This window comes from Vicugna pacos, chromosome 18 (genome assembly GCF_048564905.1).
Source record: "Vicugna pacos chromosome 18, VicPac4, whole genome shotgun sequence".
In the NCBI taxonomy this organism is placed as follows: Eukaryota; Metazoa; Chordata; class Mammalia; order Artiodactyla; family Camelidae; genus Vicugna; species Vicugna pacos.
In genome coordinates, this window is record NC_133004.1 from 16,549,954 (window position 1) to 16,568,647 (window position 18,694).

General features: G+C 42.4%; 1 protein-coding gene across 3 annotated transcripts in view; it reads right to left on the bottom strand.

Moving 5' to 3' along the window:
* RBFOX1 (RNA binding fox-1 homolog 1) overlaps positions 1-18,694 on the bottom strand; it is a 1,384,890-nt gene that overhangs the window by 79,478 nt on the left and 1,286,718 nt on the right. The gene's annotated exons all lie outside the window — the stretch shown is intronic.

Sequence of the window (18,694 nt, forward strand, 5' to 3'; positions counted from 1 at the left end):
CTTAGTACTCTGTGACCTTTTCTTACAAGAAAGCTTTGAATTAAACAAAACCAAAGCAGCAAAGAAGAACACTGTGACCTCTGTGCATTTTTTTGAGTGGGGGCAAGTGATGTGTGTTTGTTGAAAAAGTAAGTCAAATAGATAATAAGGAACAGGCAGCAGTGTGAGGAGTCTTTACATGGTCATTCAAGGCACTTTGCGATACAGCATCGACGGAGATTTCCCGTGAGTCTCCCGAACCCCTCAGCGTAGACCTTCTACCTCCGACTACCATGAACTGTCTATAACCATGGCAAGATCCTGTACTTCTCGGACTTCCGTGCCTTTGCTTTAAAGCTCCTTAAAATTTAAGGATGGTGGCTACTCTCAATTTATACCACTATCTACCCATTCTTAGCCAGGTGAAGCCATTCATTAGTTCCAAGAGTATCCCTTCCTATTAGCCTGGAATCCTCAGGATCATTCTTAACACAGTTTCTAGGCAGTTACTATTATTACTATATTATATTGTTATTATCATTAATTACTTTTTATTATTATTATTATTAATACGATTATTGGATCAGTGTTGGTGGACAGGATGAGACCTTTGTCCTTTTCCTGCTCTTATTGCTAGGTTAAACCGTATGAAACTGATCTTTCTCATGTCAAGTGGGTTGAACACTGGCAATTACATGCGGTTCAATTGAAAAATGGCTCTCCCCTACTCCAACCCATCTGCATCCTTTAAAAGTCACCTCCTCTCTTCCCAGTCCCCAGGACTTAATTAATTACTCCATCTTCTATGCTTCTATCACACTTAAAAAAATAAAACTCCCTAGTAGATTCTTGGCTATGCTATATTGCAACTTTAAATTTTCACATTGGTCTCAGCTAGAATCCTCCAGGATGAGAGCCAAGTCATACTCACATCTCTTTATCCCCAGCCCCTAGCAAAATGCCTGGCCCTCAGAGGGGTTAATGAATATGATTGAATTATTATGTTTTCAAAGACCTCTTCATTTCTACTTTCTTTGCTAATAAGAGTGCTTTCCCCAGCCAACCTTTCTGCCCCTTCGAGAGGTTATAAACCCTCCCTGTTTATAGCTGGGAATCTGCACGTCTGCAGTCCACAGATGGTTTTGAGTCCTCCTCTTTTCTAGTTCTTTGACGGTTGGCTCATCCAGTCTGACTGAAACCTGGGCAGCCTGGTCATCCATTTCCTGGAACATTGTTGACTCTGTGTGCAGCTGGCAGGCATGGGGCTGCCTGTGACAGGCGGTGATCTCAGGGTCATCAGAGCCTTTCCCAAGCCTGTCACGCTCACTCATTACTCAGGACACCACGTTCATCAGCATCCCCAATTCTGGCAAGAGGTCGCGCTCAGGCAGGATTTGAAGCCTCCCTCGGGAGAGGGTGAGCCGGGGTCCACGTTGCAGACGGGGCAGCCCCACCCTTCCTCCTCGCCTGGGGACTCCCCACAACGCAGGGGCCCATTCCTGGCCCCTAGGGGGCAGGGAGAAGCCCGGCAGGGGTGCTCCCTACCACAGACAGAAAGGAGAAAGTGTCTCCAATTTTTACTCCACTGCCAACATATAGGTGAGAAAATTGGACTCAAGTCAACTGGAACAAGGTGCAGTTTCACACCTCCAGGCTTTTGCTCAGGCTGGTTCTTCTCCCCGGAGGCCTTTTCCTCCCTCTAGAATTGTCTAGGGGCCTTGGCTCTGGCTTCTCCTCCTCCTAGAAACCGGAGCTATTTACCTTCACCTGGCCAGTTTCAGTTTTCCTCCTCTGCTTTCTGAGACTGTGCTGCAATGGTCTCACTTAACCAGCGTCTTTCTTATGGATGCAATGAACTCCAAGAGATGGGGAATCATGTCTTACTCATCCCTGTGGGTCCAGGGACCTAAGCTAAGAGGCAGGAAGCAACTGAGGAGAAAAGCTACAGGAAGGGATTCTCGTAGGCAGCCCTGTAACACATTCAAGAAATAAAATTAGAATGTTAGAGGGGAAGGAAAAAAAGAAAGGCTGCTTTGCAAGGTCCGCTCTTCCGTTTGAGCATCCAAAAGGCAGAGCTCCAAAACTGCCCAGTGTGAATGCCGAGGCCCTTACTGTAATTCCTAAATTAAAAAAAAAAAAATGTCAGAGAAACATTCCAACCACCTAGCAACTGGGAGTGACTGACTCACTTCATCATAACAAGATGAAGATGGGCGAGGAGATTTGGAGAAGGATGCTCTTATCTCTGTTGAAATGCAAACAAAACAAAACAAAAAACAAAATCACAAAGAATAACAAAAAGACTTTATAAAATATCTAAGAGCCAATGGGAACTCAGGAGCATCTGCTGTGTGAGGGTGTGTGTGTGTCATGTGGTCTCTGTTCCTCCACGGACATTTACCATGTGCTAGTCCAGAGTCACTTGAAAGCAGAGATCTGTGCTGGAGCCCTGCTTTCCTGATGGCACCTGGGCTACGTGGGGACCCAGGGCAGGCCACCTCCACATGTGCCCCAGTGGCAGATTGATTATTCTGAGTTAAAGTTACTTTAGACAGAGCTGATGGCAGAGAGATACTCTGACCCTCCTCTCTGTCTCCCTTAAAGCAGGAAGTAAATCTCTCACGTGAAGGGTCCACACCCAGCATCTCAAGATAGAAAGACGCCCACCATCAGAGACAGGGAATTCAGACCAAGAAGCCTCTATAAACAAATCCTGTGTCTTCTTTAATGTACTCCCCCAAGCCATCACCCTGTTTAGATTCTTTAGTAATTTTGCGGCCCCAAACTTGAATTTTTTTCTGTCAATTCCTCACACATCTATTACTTCTTTGTCTAAAAAGTATAAAAGCTGCACTTCTTAGGTCCCGTTTCTATGAGATTTCTGTGCCCACATAGACAAACTTGTTTCTTTTTCTCCTGTTGGTCCCTCTTGCATCAATTTTATTATTAGACCAGCCACAAGAACTCAGAAGGGATGGGGGGCAGAGATTTCCCCCTTTCTGGCACTTCGTAACTCTGGAAAGAGAGCTATGGGGAAAAAAACCCCACAGGCAAATGGTGAGTGAGTGCAGGGGGTCATTCCAGAGCTGCCTTCCTGCCTCCAGGGCGATGCTAGGGAAAGGTGGGGCTGTGAGTCCTCGCACACATTCAGCAGGCGGCCACTGTGACCTACTCTGTGCCCACTGTGCGGGTTCTGGGGCACACCTGCTGGACCCCATATGCTTTACAAAAAGGCAACTCTTAGTACTCACGTATTCGAGAGCAAATACATACACAAGAAAAAGAACAAAGAAATGATTCTGAATATCAGCCGTAAGCTGTAGCCCACATGATTAGTTACTTTGCTTGCTGAGATAAATACAATTTCAAAGTAATTTTGGAACAATTTTTATTAGATGTGACCGTTAAGACTCTGGCAAAATACTTATTCCATCTTTCGACTTTGTATTGCACTCATAACTGAAAAATGTTCAATAGTTATAGTCATCACTCCTGGAAATAATATTTTGATTTCATATAAAAAAGAAACTTTTATTCAATATTTACCAAGGAGTGTTTACACGGCATTGGTCCCTCTCTAATAATAAGAGGCAGATAGTATTAGTCCTTTTTAATAGAAAAAGGAGGCACAGAACAAGGGTGTCATTTACAGAAAAGCCTTAGTTAGCATCAGTCAGAGGCAAATAAAGTGAAAAACAAGCTACCTGGGTTCCTTGACCTTCGCTCACTCTGTGAATGACTTCTCCCTGCTTCCATCGTTGCTGAATGATTTTTAAAGCTTTTTATTTTTAATTGGAATTAAAGTAGGAAAATGTTGGTTATAAATGAAAGAACAAAGCAGAAACCCACAGACGTCCTTCTTGCAGGAGCAGTACTTTAGGAAAGGGGGTGGCGATCACCCAGGGTCCTCCGACGCCATTGGTTCTCACAACCACCTGCATCACCAGCATCCCCTGGAGGGCTGGTTAACACTGGGCCCCATTCCCAGTGTTCCTGACCCCACAGGTCTGGGGTGGAGCCTGAGAACTTGCATTTTTAATAAGGTCTCCTGCTGTCTGGGGACCACACTTTGCAAAACTCTGCAGAAGAGCCAGTTTCCCAAACCTCATCAGCCATGAGTTCTTCCCTTCCTGAAATCAGAGATTCTTCAAAGCCTAAAGAAACCACCTGGGATATTAGCTACTATATATAAAATAGATAAGCATGTTTTTTGTGTATAGCACAGGGAATCATAGTCAATATCTTACAATAACCTACAACGAAAAAGGGTATGAAAATGAATAGATGGATGTGTATGTATGACAGAAACATTCTGCTGTACACCAGAAATTGACACATTGTGAACTGACTATAATTCAATTAAAAAGAAAAAAAGAACCACCTGGGGAGAACTGGAAGTGGTACGCCTTCCAAGGCCCTACCCCTGAGAAGTGTGACTTAGCCAATGAGAAATCTGAACTTTCATCAGCAACCCGGACGAATCTGCTGTTCTGCAGATTCCAAGATGCGCTTGGCATCAACCAGGTCTTAGGTCATCTCCACATACTCAGGAGAAAAGTGAAAATGGCTAAATATAGCTCGTCTGAATACGTCTGCGGGCAAAGAGGTAGAATTTCTTTACTTTTTATTTTTACCATTTGGTACATTGCACTAATTCTGCCTTTGCTTTGGAGAATTTCAAACAAAAAAAGAGTAACTCCTAGTCCTAGCCAGTCTGCCCAATTCCCCGGAGGCAGGCTGGGGAAGAAGACACACAAAACACCAGTTACATAATCCTAGAGAGGTCACCCTTGGTTTCCCGTCCAGAAGAGGACACATCCGTCCCTGCTCCACTGCGCTGGGTTGAATGATGCCCCCTCTCAAAATTCACACATCGAAGTCGTAACCCCGAGTACCTCGGGGTGTCACTGCCTTTGGAGACGGCATCTTTAAAAAGGTCATTTAGTTAAAATTAGGGGAGAAGCTAGTTCCCTATGAGTGATGTCCTCATAAGAAGGGTTCATTAGGACACAGACCCAGAGGGGAGACTATGTGAAGACACAAGAAGACCACCATCTACAAATCAGGCAGAGAGGTCTCAGACAAAATCAACCCCACCAACAACTCCCCCTCAGACTCCCAGCTTCCAGTACTTGAAGGAAATAAATTTGTGTTGTTGGACACACCCGGGCTGCGGTATTTTTTCATGGGAGCCCCAGCAGAGCAATATACTCACCTGCCTTATCCTGAACCCTGCCCTGAGGTTCAGTGAAGAGCTATCGTGAGGACCACCCCCCATGAAACGTCACACAAGGATCAAACCTCTGTTCTACTTAGAGGCCTGGGAGGCTGCCATGTGGTCCCTGCCAGTGGAGGCTGGCTGCTTCCAATTGACAAATTTATCCAAAGCCCCGATGGGCTGTGGACGACTTTGACTTTTCCAGTTACGCATTTTTGAACATAGACTAGCATTGAGCTAATCCATGTAAGAATATTTTCACAGCTAATACCTAAAGCTTTTATACATGCCTGAAAGATGAGCTTCTCTGAAGGGTTACGGTAGCGTTTTAAGTACAGAGGTATTTCCATTTAGGCACAGACGCTGCAGAAAATGTTGCATGTATATTTAATTCGTATAAATCAAATCATGTTTTAATTGTGCCAGGGGATTTCCATATTTGAAGGAGCCCTGGAGTGAATCTGTCTATAGTGTAAATAATCCCTCATTCCAATTTATTTGGTACGTTTTGATTTTTCTAATATTTAGAAACACATCATTTTTTCTTCTTTTCACTTTTTATTCTGACATAACTGCAGAATAGAAGCTGCAAGGACAGTACATTGAATCTGTACAGCTTTCTCCCTGATTCTTTATTGTTTAAAAATGTAATGGCTCACTTGACTGTCATTTAACTGCCTCCAAAATTTAGGCTAATAGAAGCTTTCAGAGAAAATATTTGATTGACTCAAGACGAGGATAGACATACTGTATCCGTATCCTCAAATGTTACAGTAACAACTCCAAAAACTGCTTACTGAAGATTTGGATTATCCCCTACTGTTAACCCTATGAGACAGGTACTATTATTATACCCATTTAACAGAAAAGGATACTGAGACACAGAGTTTTAGGATCTTGTCCAAGGTCACACAGACAGAAAATTTTGTGGTGCTGAAAGCAAATTAAACCAACCAGATTTCTGAAGCCATGGATTTAAGGTTATCCTTCTAAATTAGGTGTAGGCAAACTGTGGTGTTCCGGCCAAATCCAGCCTATCACCCTTTTTGTATGGCCACGAGCTAGGAATGATTACATTTTTATATAACTGAGAAAAAAATCAATGGGAGAATAATATTTGGTGACAAGTGAAAATTATCTAAAAGCCAAACTTCAGTATCCGTCAATAAAGTTTTACTGGGACACAGCCGTACTCAGTCACTTGTGTCTTATTCATGGCTGTGTTATGTTACAACCACAGAGCCAAGCAACTGGAACAGAGAACTCAGGGTCCACCAAGACCACAATATTTGCTATCTGGACCTTTACAGAATACACCTGGGGACCCCTAGTCTAATGCCTGCTTTCTGTTTGGAACAAAACTGCTAATAAGCACCTCTGAAAGTTTCAGAAAGCATCATTTTATCAGTACGTGCCCCAAATTTAATTTTAGTTCAGTTTCGTTAAAATGAACATCCCAAAATAATCTTAAGACATTTTTTTTTCCAATACTTGCCAAAAATTTCTTTTTAATTCATTGTTGTTTAAGACAATGGAACGAGGAGAAAAAAAAAATGGCCCCATGAGGTATTTGTGGGAAGCTAACATTTCTACTATAACAAAAACAATGAAAATAAATTTTATCTCCTAAGGTATTTGGCATTCAGGGTTCTGGGTGTCAATATATTGATAAGGGCCACTCTAGAGCCTCGCTTCTCAGATGTGAATATGCACTGTATCAATGGGGTTGGGGGAGGCCTTTTTAAAATACAGATTCTTATCTAGTGGGTCTGAGATGGGGCCTGAGATTCTGAATTTCTTATAAGCTCCCAAGGGATGTCTGGGCTGCTAACAACAGTGAAATGCCAAGGACTACACAGCCATCCTCAAGGCCAGCCAGCATTTAATAAGAGTGGCCATTAAGATGCCACTGAGTTTCTGGACCTGGACCAAATACGCTTTACATGCCTTACAATATTTTTTCTTATTAAACTTGCAAGGAAACTAAGTTTCAGAGAAAAAAAAAAGAGAGAGAGAGAGAGAGAGATAAACTGAAATTTGAGCCAGCTTTGCATGACTCCAAAGCTTAGGCTCTCATGAACATTATCCATGATGATACTTGGTTCTCAGTTGATTAAACATCCTCTCCAACCTTGGACTGATAAATGTTCCACCATCTGCATTTCAACAAAGCCATGTCTAAAGATGCTGCAGTCATCTTCTGGATAAAAACACCTGATTCTTCCAGGCGAAAAGATGTTAGAAGCTCCTGATCACCTTTCAGAATCTGCAATAGGGCTTTAAATCCAACCAAGGAAGCCTCTGGGCAGGATGTAGCTTCTGCAGATAAGAAAATCCCACTTGCAAGATAGAAATAGGACACGGAGGAAGGAAACACAGAGGAGGAATAGTGAACCCTTAAGTTGTTACTTCGTGGCTGAAAAAGAATGGGCTTTGGAAACTTTTAAAATTAGTTTAGTTTTCTAGCCTCACTGACTGTAAGTTTCTTTGACCTCCTCATTTAACATCCTTGAGCCTCGGTTTTCACATCTGTAAACAGGGACAAAATGATTATTATTATTTGGAATCTCAAAATATGGCCCCCTTTTTTTTATTAAAGAAAAGAGTAGCAAATTGACAACTACAGTTTTGTTTGGCCACTAACATAATGCTAAACATAACAGAATTAATGGAAAACATCTTAAGACTGGGAAATAATTGCAAACACTTAAATTTGGGAGGTTTAACCTTACAAGACAGATGTCTGGCTTCTCTTGAGGAGACAGGGATGGGGCCACAGGGGTTGGGGCTAGTATTCTTGTCTGGCAGGGCCACTCAGAGTGATGGGGAGAAGCTACTCCTCCTATAATTGAGACATGTCCTTCCCAATTTGCACATTTCACTTACTGATCTCACAGCCTGCTCCTCAAGTTATTTTAGTGTACAATCTCTGCTCAGGAGAAAAAACAAATTAGAAATCGTGCTTCGGCTGAAAGCAGTGAAATTGACAAATCTCTGCAAAGAGCCCAGATGGGTTTCCTCACTCTCTGTCTCTCCTCTTCCAGGGCCAAGAACCTCTAAGATGCTACAAGAGACCAAAAAGCCTTCTAGAAAGCCTTGCCTAGTGGCCTCCGCTTATGTTTCACTTACTGTTACAGAACTGTATTTTAGGAGGGACGGGGTATATTCGTGGGATGGCTGTACAGATTCACCTTCTTTTTTAAGCAATTTTTTGGAGGGGGTGGGAGGTAATTAGATTTATTTATTTATATGGAGGAACTGGGGATTGAACTCCATGCTAAGCATGCACTCTACCACTTGAGCTATACCGTCCCGCCTTGTACAGATTCATGTTGAGTTTCCCTCCTTTCCCAGACTAGGTTTAAAGTCCTGACCTTATTCTTTGGTGAGAGTAGAAAATTCTACACTTCAACTTTGAGTCTCTCAAAGAGTAATCAGACTCACTTGTTTAAATATGCCTCCCACACCACCAACACACACACACGCACACACACACACACACACACACACACACACACACACACCCCCATAGGCTGAAAATAAATAGATTATTTCACCTGGTGGAAATTGTTCTCGAAAATGACAGAGAAATAACACAGAGGACTTCAGTCTTTGCAATATCACATGTATATTAAACAAACACTAGAAACATACAAATAGATTTATATTTTTCCCCCAGGGGAAATATTGGTGATGTTGGGGTGTTCATGTTTTTAAAATGATACTGGGTTTAATGCAGTGATGAATGTACATCACTTAACCTCTGTGTCAGATTTAAATGTATAACCCATTAACTAATTTAATCTCTCAAAAAAATAACAGCCGTTGGCATTATTCTTTGAATAATCCTTGTTTAGCTTCCATAATGGTATACAGTTTAATGAAAAACTCATTAGAATGTAGCATGCGGCATAATTAATTCTGGCTGATTCTTTTGGTGTAAATAGCTAATGCAGATGCTGGATTCCAATTTCCACTGGCTTTATTAATTTTTCATAAACCAATATTTTGACTGTAATGGGTTGTAACAGTTCCAGAGAAGTTCTAGAAATGCATTAACTGTCATTAATGGAGTTAATCTAAGGAGGATTTTGCCATTTGTGTGTTGGTTCTTCCACACTACACATCTAAAAGAAAAGGGGACAGCTTCGTATTATACTTGGAGACTGAGTCTCTAGATACAATTAACATAAAGAGTATTAAACAACATTTGGCCCATTTGTCTCTGTTTGCACAACAACTTAATTGGTTGGGCTAATACCACTGAACCATACATTTTGAAAAGAACCCTGAAAGTGAAAAGCAAAAAAGCAAAACAAAACAAAACAAAACAAAACTTTGAAAAAATGGTTCATGATAGAATGGCAATTCAAGTTAAAACATAAAGAAAAAAACGAAATCAATTCATTTTTGAAATCTCTGGTAATCTGCTTTTTGACAAAACCAGGAGACAAGTTTTAGAATAGCTGGCCGCCGTCTGGTAATCTGAGGTCTGGCAGGAGTCACCCGTCTGAGGGCTTGGCGGGCAGACACCAATGGGGTCTTACATCTTTCCATCTTCCAGGGCTTAGCTCACACATATTCCTCATGATAAGACTCTTACTGGTTTTGAGTGTGGATCTGGGTGCTAACTCATCACTAAGTATTCTCGCTTATTTTAATTTTGTATTATTTTAATTTTTAATGAGAGCTTTCAATGGTTGTTGACCACTCAAAGGATAAGTTCCAGAATCCTGGTTCCTTTGTTTGGTCTTATCAGGTCTTTTGTAACTTTTCTCTGCCAGGTACTCTCTGATCTCAACAGATCTACACTTCTCAGCCTTTAGAGGAACCTGATTTTGCCTCAGAAATTCCCATTTCAAGTGAAGACCAAGTATCTGTATTTATTTTTGTTTTTTTTTTTTAACTTTTCTCAATGGATTCTGAAGATAAAGGTTGAGAAACTCCTTTGGGCTCTACCAGACTCCTACAGGAATCTCCTCTCTGCTTTCTTCCCTGGAAACTCTTACTCCTCCTTCCAGATGTAACTTGTGGCACCTCTTTTCATGCAGGGAGAATTGCCGTTTTCCAGTATTCTGGGAGGTAGCATCCTTTATTATACCCCGAGTTTATCCGTCTGCATCATTCACTGCCCTGCCAAATTCTGGAGGGAAGGGGTGCTGTCCCAGCACCTACCACAGTGCCTGGCACTTCCCAGGCCCTCAGTGCTGCAACTCTGAGTTAAAGGATGAATTAGTTGAAGCCAGTGAGATGTGTGAATATATACTTAGCCTCTCTCTTTGGCTCTTCCTCAGTGGACATCATGCAACTGTGTGACAGCCACCTAACCTCGTGGGTTCATGCAGTACTGTGTTACCTACCGAAGGAGGATGTTAAAACACACACGTCCGTGCACGCACGTGCGCACACACACACACACACACACACACACAAATAACATAAAACAAAACAAAAACCCTCCCCAGGGCATAAGTTTTGTGTTTATCAAAACTGGAATATCTAACCAGGGTCAGCAAAGTGGGGCCAAGGCTTTCTCCTTTTCCGTAGTGGGGAAGTGGGGAGAGGAAGATGACTATTTCATGACACACGAAAATTACCTGAAATTTAAATGTCTGCATTTTAAAATAAAGTTTTATTGGAACACAGCTGTGCCCACTCCTTTGTGTGTTACTGATGGCTACTTTTGCGCTACAACGGCAGAGTTGAATAGTTGAGGCAAAGACCATATGGCTCGTAAAGCTGAGAATATTGACCAACTGATTCTTAACTGAAAAAGTTTGCAGGCCCCTGCTCTAGGACAAAGAGCCTCACGTTCTATCCTCTTTCATAACTAAATTCAGCTTCATCTTTTCTTCTCGAGTCAGCGAACACAGCAGTACGTCTTGGCTTACATCCTCCTCCTCCTCCTCACCACTACCACCATTATCACCGTTGTGTTCTATTCTGAGCTTACCATCTCTATTATCTTTTCTTTTCTTTTCTTTTTTTAAATAGTGTTGGGCAGAAAAGGGTTACCTCATTGGGGCTGGGCATCCCAGATCTTTCACATTCCTCCCGAAGGCTGGTCTTTAGGCTTGGCCCTCACTCAAGTCCTGGGAGATGAGTCCTCAGCCCTGGGAATAGTCTAGCTGATGGGACTATTCTGGGATGCCTGTGGCCTTGGGCCACCCAGTCCCAGTGTGATAAGACAGTTTGTGGGAGCAATGTGATATCTGGTGAGTGCTTATGTTTGCTCTTTGGGCTAATGAAGGTTTGAGTAGTTGAGGTCCATCACATGGCTGCTCCATGTCTATTTGACAAGCTCCTGATAAAAACCCTGGACACTGAGGCTCAGGGGAGCCTCCCTGATTGGGGGTGCTTGGCACATGCTGTCACACATCTTTGCTGGGAAAATGAAGCACATCGTGTGACTTGACAGGAAGAGGACACCTCAGGAGCTCCCCAACACTTACCAAGATTTTAGGCCAGATCATTCTTTGTGGTGGGGAGTGGTCCTGTGCATTGTGGGAAATTTTGCAGCACCCTTAGCCTCCACTCATAGATGCCAGTGGTGAACACCCTTCCCCCCAGATATGACAGTGAAAAATGTCTCCAGAAGTAGCCCAATTCCCCTGGGTGGAGGTAGGGCCAAGATCTCTTCCAGTGAAAAACCATCAATCCAAGACATTGGATTAACAAAAGCCTGTGTGGGAGATAACTCGCAGTAAAAAGGAACCGTCTTTGGAGTAAGATATGCAAAGGTACGGGTTTGGAGCCAGCTTTTTAACCTTTGCAGTCAACAGTCTTGGGCACCTCAACTTCACTGGATTTCTACTTTATCTTCAAGAGGAAGAAAATGGCACTAGTCCTGCAAAGTCGTGATCTCTGTAAACGTATGCCAAGACGGAGACATGGAGGCTGGCCATGCAGCTGGTGATATTCAATGCAAAGGCTACTAATTGTCATTGTATTCCATGACCTAATGAACAGAAGGCATCGCATCTTCTCCAACTGAGAAAGTTGCATCCCAAGATGGTGGGAAACATGGGCTTTGAGGTTAGGAAAAAAGACCTTTCTATAGTACACAGATGTTTCACATACTAGTTCTGTGATTTAGGGAATGAGATAAACTCTACACAAAGCCTTGGTTGCATAATTTCTATAATGAAGACAGTGCTGCAACATTTTAATGAGAACTGGAGGAGATGCAGAGTGCCCGGCACTGGGTGACTGCCCCGAGTTGGCTTATGACGCTGATGTTTTGAGTTGCTCAGTATATGGATGATTCAGCCTTAGCCCTTTCCCTATGAAATTTATCCGGAGCCAGATATTAGAACCTCATCTTCCTCCCACAGCCTAGAGGTGGGGGCTTCCGCCTACAAGGACCTTCCTGTCCCTCCCTGCTGATTGGCGGGGAGCGCTCCTTGACAGACTTCCTTTCCACGGAACAGAATGGGGACTCATTCATTTTGGAAATGCAGTTTTCAGCACATAAGCAAGTTCTGATCCTGTTTGAAGATGAAAAACCCCCACAGGCTCCATCAAAGCCGAGCTGCGTTCCCTCTGTGGGACGGGGAAGGATGCAGAGAAAAATTAAGGCCAAATGTGGGCAGGGATGGAATGAAATCTGATAAGACAGACGAGGGGAGGGGAGGAGAGAAGCAAAGTGAATTGCAACGGAGAGGGGAGGCAAAGGTAAACAGATGTATGAGATAAACCCTTTGAAGTGGAACATTTCCAGGCTGAAAATCCTTTGCTTGGGGACTTAAATCTGGACTCTTCTGTTCCAGTTCAGTGAAGTGCACTGTATTTGAATCTGGCAGATGTGTAAATTACACAAAACACCACCACGCCAAAGGTCGTTGCTCAGAAAGAGGAGCTCCTTATGGCCACGGCTCCGAGTCCAGTAGAGGCTGGTCCTCTGGGTGGACATGGGAGACCTCAGAGCCATGAGGAACACCTGAATATTTGCTGCTTGGAGGGGCTCGGGGTGGTAGCAGGTACCTTTCAAACCTTCATTACATTCTTTTAGGATGCGAAGGAGGTCACCCCTAACAGGGCATGCTTTGTACTCAGTATTTTATTAGTTTATACCAAGCCCAACCCAAAGTCTAGGACTGTGACCAACAAAAGAAAAGCAACTTATGTCAGATGATCCCAGGTCCTAGACAAATTTTACCCTTTCTTTCATTTCTTTCCTTTCTTTCTTTCTTTCTTTCTTTCTTTCTTTCTTTCTTTCTTTCTTTCTTTCTTTCTTTCTTTCTTTCTTTCTTTCTTTCTTCTTTCTTTCTTCCTTCCTTCCTTCCTTCCTTCCTTCCTTCCTTCCTTCCTTCCTTCCTTCCTTCCTTCCTTTCTTTCTTTCTTTCTTTCTTTCTTTCTTTCTTTCTTTCTTTCTTTCTTTTCTTTCTTTCATTCTCTCTCTCTCTCTCTTTCTTCTTTCAGACAGTATTGTATCCAAATTGCAGGATGGAACTGGAAAGAAGTCCTTCCAAAAGTGTGGCTAAAGGTCATTCTCTTAACTGTAATAGACTCAGTGAAGTGAAATGGGGGCAGCAACTGGGACGGAGACCTACATCTACCTTCTTCTGACCTAATTCTTAGATGAATCATGGTTCTCAGTGGCCAAAAGCCCATAGAAAACCAATACTTTTGTATGGCTAATCCAAGGTCAAATACAGCTGCCCTTTCGAGATACGCAATCACAGAGGGCTACATCCATCCTCTTCAATTTTAACCTTTATATTGAGATCTCAATCCACTTTCCCATCCCCTAGCCTGGTATCAGATCATGTGGGTCCACAGCCAGGCTTGTGCCGACGTGGACACAATCAATCCAGGTGACTCCAGTGATCACACTGATCTCTTATATTTTTATCTTACTTTAAAGTCAATAAAGTTCCTTTACACTCATTATCTTATCTGATCCTCTCTATAACCCCAGGATAACCTAGTTTCAAGACCTGACCAATTTTCGAACGTGACTTTGCAGCCAGGTGTTATGCCCTTCTTTTAAGACCTGTCGTTTTGCTACACTCCCCCCAAGCCAGAAATTCTTATTTTCAGGAGGAGTATCCACTCAGGATCACCCCCCTGCCTCCCCCAAATCCTGCTACTAATAACAGTGCCACCAAGACTATCGTCCATTGTCATCTTCAAGGTTTTTGAGTTGATTTACTCAGCATCTCCCTACTTTTGGCCTTAACTGTGTGTTTCTTGTCACCAGGACCTAACTCTATCTCAGATCTGCATTGCATTGGAAGATCTTTTCCTTTCCCTACTGATCACGACTCGTGGAGTAATTTAACTCAATTCCAATTTTCCTTTGCAGGCGGGGAGCTCCCCATCCACAGAAGTGAGTTATGTGTGTTCAAGTGGTGCATCTTATGAATCTTGTTAAGCTTTGCTGCCTTATAGCCCCAGTGATGGAATATTTAATCACAGAAATGAGTTGGCGGATATGATATACAGTGTGGGTGAGCTTTGCAGCGATCTTAACCAGCAATTGAGAAACGGGTGAATCTGCCATTTGTCAGTACCATGTCGACAACGGTGTATAGCCTTCTGTTATTTATTTTTATTTTGTTTTACTTACGTATGAAGATTAAGGTGCTTTCAGCCAACAGTTTTGTTGGCTAGATAATCATGATTATCCCTAAAGGACATCACTAAAAAAAAAATGTTTTTATTAGATGGTAAAGGGAACTTCTCACAATGATGGGGAAACTGTAAGAATTCTTGTCAAAGCCTCCTTATCAGGCTTCTTAAAAACACTATTTCTAATTATACTAAATAACTTGGGAAATATTCCGTTGAACAGATATTTGCAGATACCATACATCTATATACAATATCTTCAATTTTAGTTAAGACTCTAAAATGAATGCCCGTAGACACAGGCTAAAGTCTATGAAACTCACCTGGGTGTTTTTTTCCCCTTGACTTATCAATCATTTGTCTTGAGAATAAGCCTCAAAGAGTCTGAGGATGATTAAGCTTAGGAAAAATAATCAATGCTGCTCAGCTTTATAGGAAAACACCCATTTGTCTTTGGAAAAGATTTATATATGTTCATGGAATATGCTGATTTAGGTCTGTCTGCTTCTGGGAGACGGGTCCTGGATAAGCACTTAAAAGAGTTCTTCCAGGTACGACTGGATGAGAGTTCAGAAAAACCACCCCAAATGAAAGACCTTTTCTGATAGTTTTCTAAACGCTTCCCCTGGAACGCGAGTGCGAGGGAGAGTGCATGTCATAATTTATCAAAGCAAATGAATACTGTTCAGCTAGTAATTAAAGATCCTCATTAAGAGGTGTAACTGCTCTCCCCACCCCCACCCTGCGTTAGCAATAAAAATGCACTCAGGGCGTCAAGAGGTTATATACAAAAATCAATAACCTGCCATTTTATAATTAAAGAGAAAATAAATGTTAGGGGAAAGTCCACTAAATTAGGAAAATTACCTTTAGGAGAAATTGAAAATATTGATTTTAATTTACAAAATATGTGAACTTCTTGTGCCCCATTCTGAGAGACAATTGGAGGCTGGGTTGTTAATTCCACATAAGCTTCAGAAAATCAATAATTATACTACGGGAATATTATGATATTTGTCATTAACACAGAATCTTATATATAGCAATGACTCATAAAATCAGCCTGGCTTTCTATCTCAGGCAGATACAGGGCTGGCTTGTTACATATCCACAGCGAACCGATGACAAGCCCTTCATTTCAGCTTTGAGGCACATTCAAAATTGCAAGATAATTCCAGACGATTTTTACAGTTGGGGAAATTTAAAATGCCCCCTAACTTCTCAGTCATGGGTATTTGAATGGATAACATTAGTAATTATACCTGGAGATGGACATGAATACATTATACATCTCTGTGTTGCAGATACACTTTCCATGGATACAGGTGCCTGAAACTTCAGATTTAAGCGAGCTGGATTCTCAGTGTTTATGGGTCTCCGAGTATGTCAAAGGAATTGTTCTGGAGAGTTGAATGTGCAGCCTTTCCCCTCATTTCTGAATATCATGAACTCTGTCTACCTACGTATACAAATATACAGGCAAAAAGAGAACGCTTCTGATTAAGGAAGGACAGATATTGGCAACACCAAACACTTCAGCTTTCTCAAGTGACACTTTATCTGTGCTCCACTTTTTTTTAGATTGTGAGTTTACTGGAACAGCTCATAGAAATAATTATTTGGTTGTCCAGGCTCCTAAAAGAATCCCCCTGACACAACCAGTGAATGTGGTGGTGGCAGTGGTGGCGGTGGTGGTGGTGATGGTTGAAATAATCCAATATGATGACCTCACTTCTGTTAATTGGACTAGTTTTGACCCGGCAGTAGCATGCTCTGCTGTCACAGGACACAGTCAATAAAAACTATAACTTTCAACCTTCATAAAAAATAAAGCAGAGTAATCTGCTTGCAAAGGCTTTTAATTTCAATTCCAAGTGGCTTCAGACCAGCTGTGAAATCTCAGCCCCGTGATGCAAACTCTTTGGTACCTTAGTTTCCTCATTTGGAAAATTACCGTGAGGATTCAAATACACATGAATTTAGGTAAAGCACTTAGAACCACGCCTGGCCATAAACGTATTCAGGAAACAGTAATCCTCATTATAACTTATTCTCTCCCTAGAGTCCAAGGATCTAACTTCTGAGGCAGGGCCCAAGGCTCATTTGAATGGCTGTGCTAATGTTCTAAAAGTTATGCAGATTCACTTGTTGTTGTATGTATATGTCATTCTGAATTGTTTCTTGTCTTACTGTCCTCTTAAGCACCCACAGATATGCACAGAGGTTTGCAACCCCGTGTAAAGGAGACATTTGGTGTTTTCCTAGTTGCTTGAGCCAAAGGTGACCAGCAATGACATTGCACGGGGCCAGAAAAATGCATTTTCCTCCCTATTACAATTACAGTGCACACATTTATACTCTACCCCTTCACAGGATGGTTGCTTGCTTCTTGCTCCTGATCCCATTATTCGGGGGGGGGGGGGGGACACGCATGTAGGCGCGTGCACCTGCGCACATGCCGAGAACCTGCCTCTGCTTCATCCCGGGGGTTCCATTCCACTGGGCAGTGCCTGCAGACGCACAGAGACTGCTGCCCAGCTTTCTCCTTGCCTCTTTGGGGGACTTCACTTCTTTGAAGCTTTGGACAAGAATGTACCCCAGCAATACCTGTGTCCCCTGAATGGATATGCTGAGAACTGAAAGACTAATCTTCTCATGAATTAAGAAAAGAATCTCTTAGTCTAGTGCTACACTCAGAATCCAGCAGAATCAGCTCTCTGTCAACTTGCCCCCTATGGCAGACAGATGGAATATTAACTTATTTATTTTTATTGACTCAACATTTATATAGTTGCTAGCTATGCACCAAACACTCGTCATTTATTAACCCCTTGTCATTCTTAGAAACACCTGTGAGTTTGTTACTAGTATCATCTCCCATTCAACAGATGAAGACGCTGAGGCACAGAGAGGTTAAGTAACTTGCGTAGAGTCACACAGCTGGCAAGTAGAGAGAGGAACCAGAATTCTGTTCTCAGCTGTCTGAGTGTGTTGTCCACGTTCCTCACCTCTCTATGTGTCCTCTCGGGAGGTGGATCCCACCAGATAATCATGGAAAGCCTTAGAGCTACGTCTCTTCTCCCCCATAAGAGTCAACACAACGACTTGCCTCTTGTAGAATCCCTGGACATAACCTAGGCTTGTGGTCAGATTCCCATATGAAGAATAATTACGGATTTTGCCTACCTAAAATACAGAACTCAGGTATCACATTGGGCTTTCCCAGGCTTACCATTTTTTTTTAAATCAAGTTGATCATTGCATTAAAGTAGCTAAGTTTCCTATGTTCCTTTGACATCCACTAGGGTTGATGGTTAGTTTCAAGAAAATGATAGAAGTTGGGCATCTTGGAAGAGACAAAGGAAGGGTGTGACTTACCATATCAAGAGATCACTAAGTGAAGGGATCTAGACCAGTGGGTCATTTATTTCTCCTTATTAAAAAGCAAGGGCCATATCAAAGCAAGACTTCTTTTCAACAACCATGTGGCAAATCTACTAAGGTTCTCATGTGTTCAATGCAGCCTGGCTCACGAGCAGGAAAATTAACAGGCAGAAGTCACGGGCTAAGCTAAGCAAACATCTCAGCCCCACTTTGCTTCTGGGTTACTCTCTTCCCAGATTTGATGACCAAGTTTTCTGGGACAGTGGATTTGAGCGGCAGGTGGTGGGTGGTAGCGAAGGGATGAGGAGAGAGAGAGGTCCTTGAAGCAGAGGAAAAATGGAATTGCTAAGGGAAATCACTTCATGGAGAAGGGACAACTTAGCGTTTCCGGTTTTCTAAGTAATGTTTCTCTTTGCAATTCCAACTCCCTGCCACATTATTGGGATAATTAAGCCAACTCTGCTTTGCCAAGGGGAGAAAAAAATGCAACTCCAAATGGAAACGTATGGCTAAAAAAAAACCCACACTCAGGCACATTGA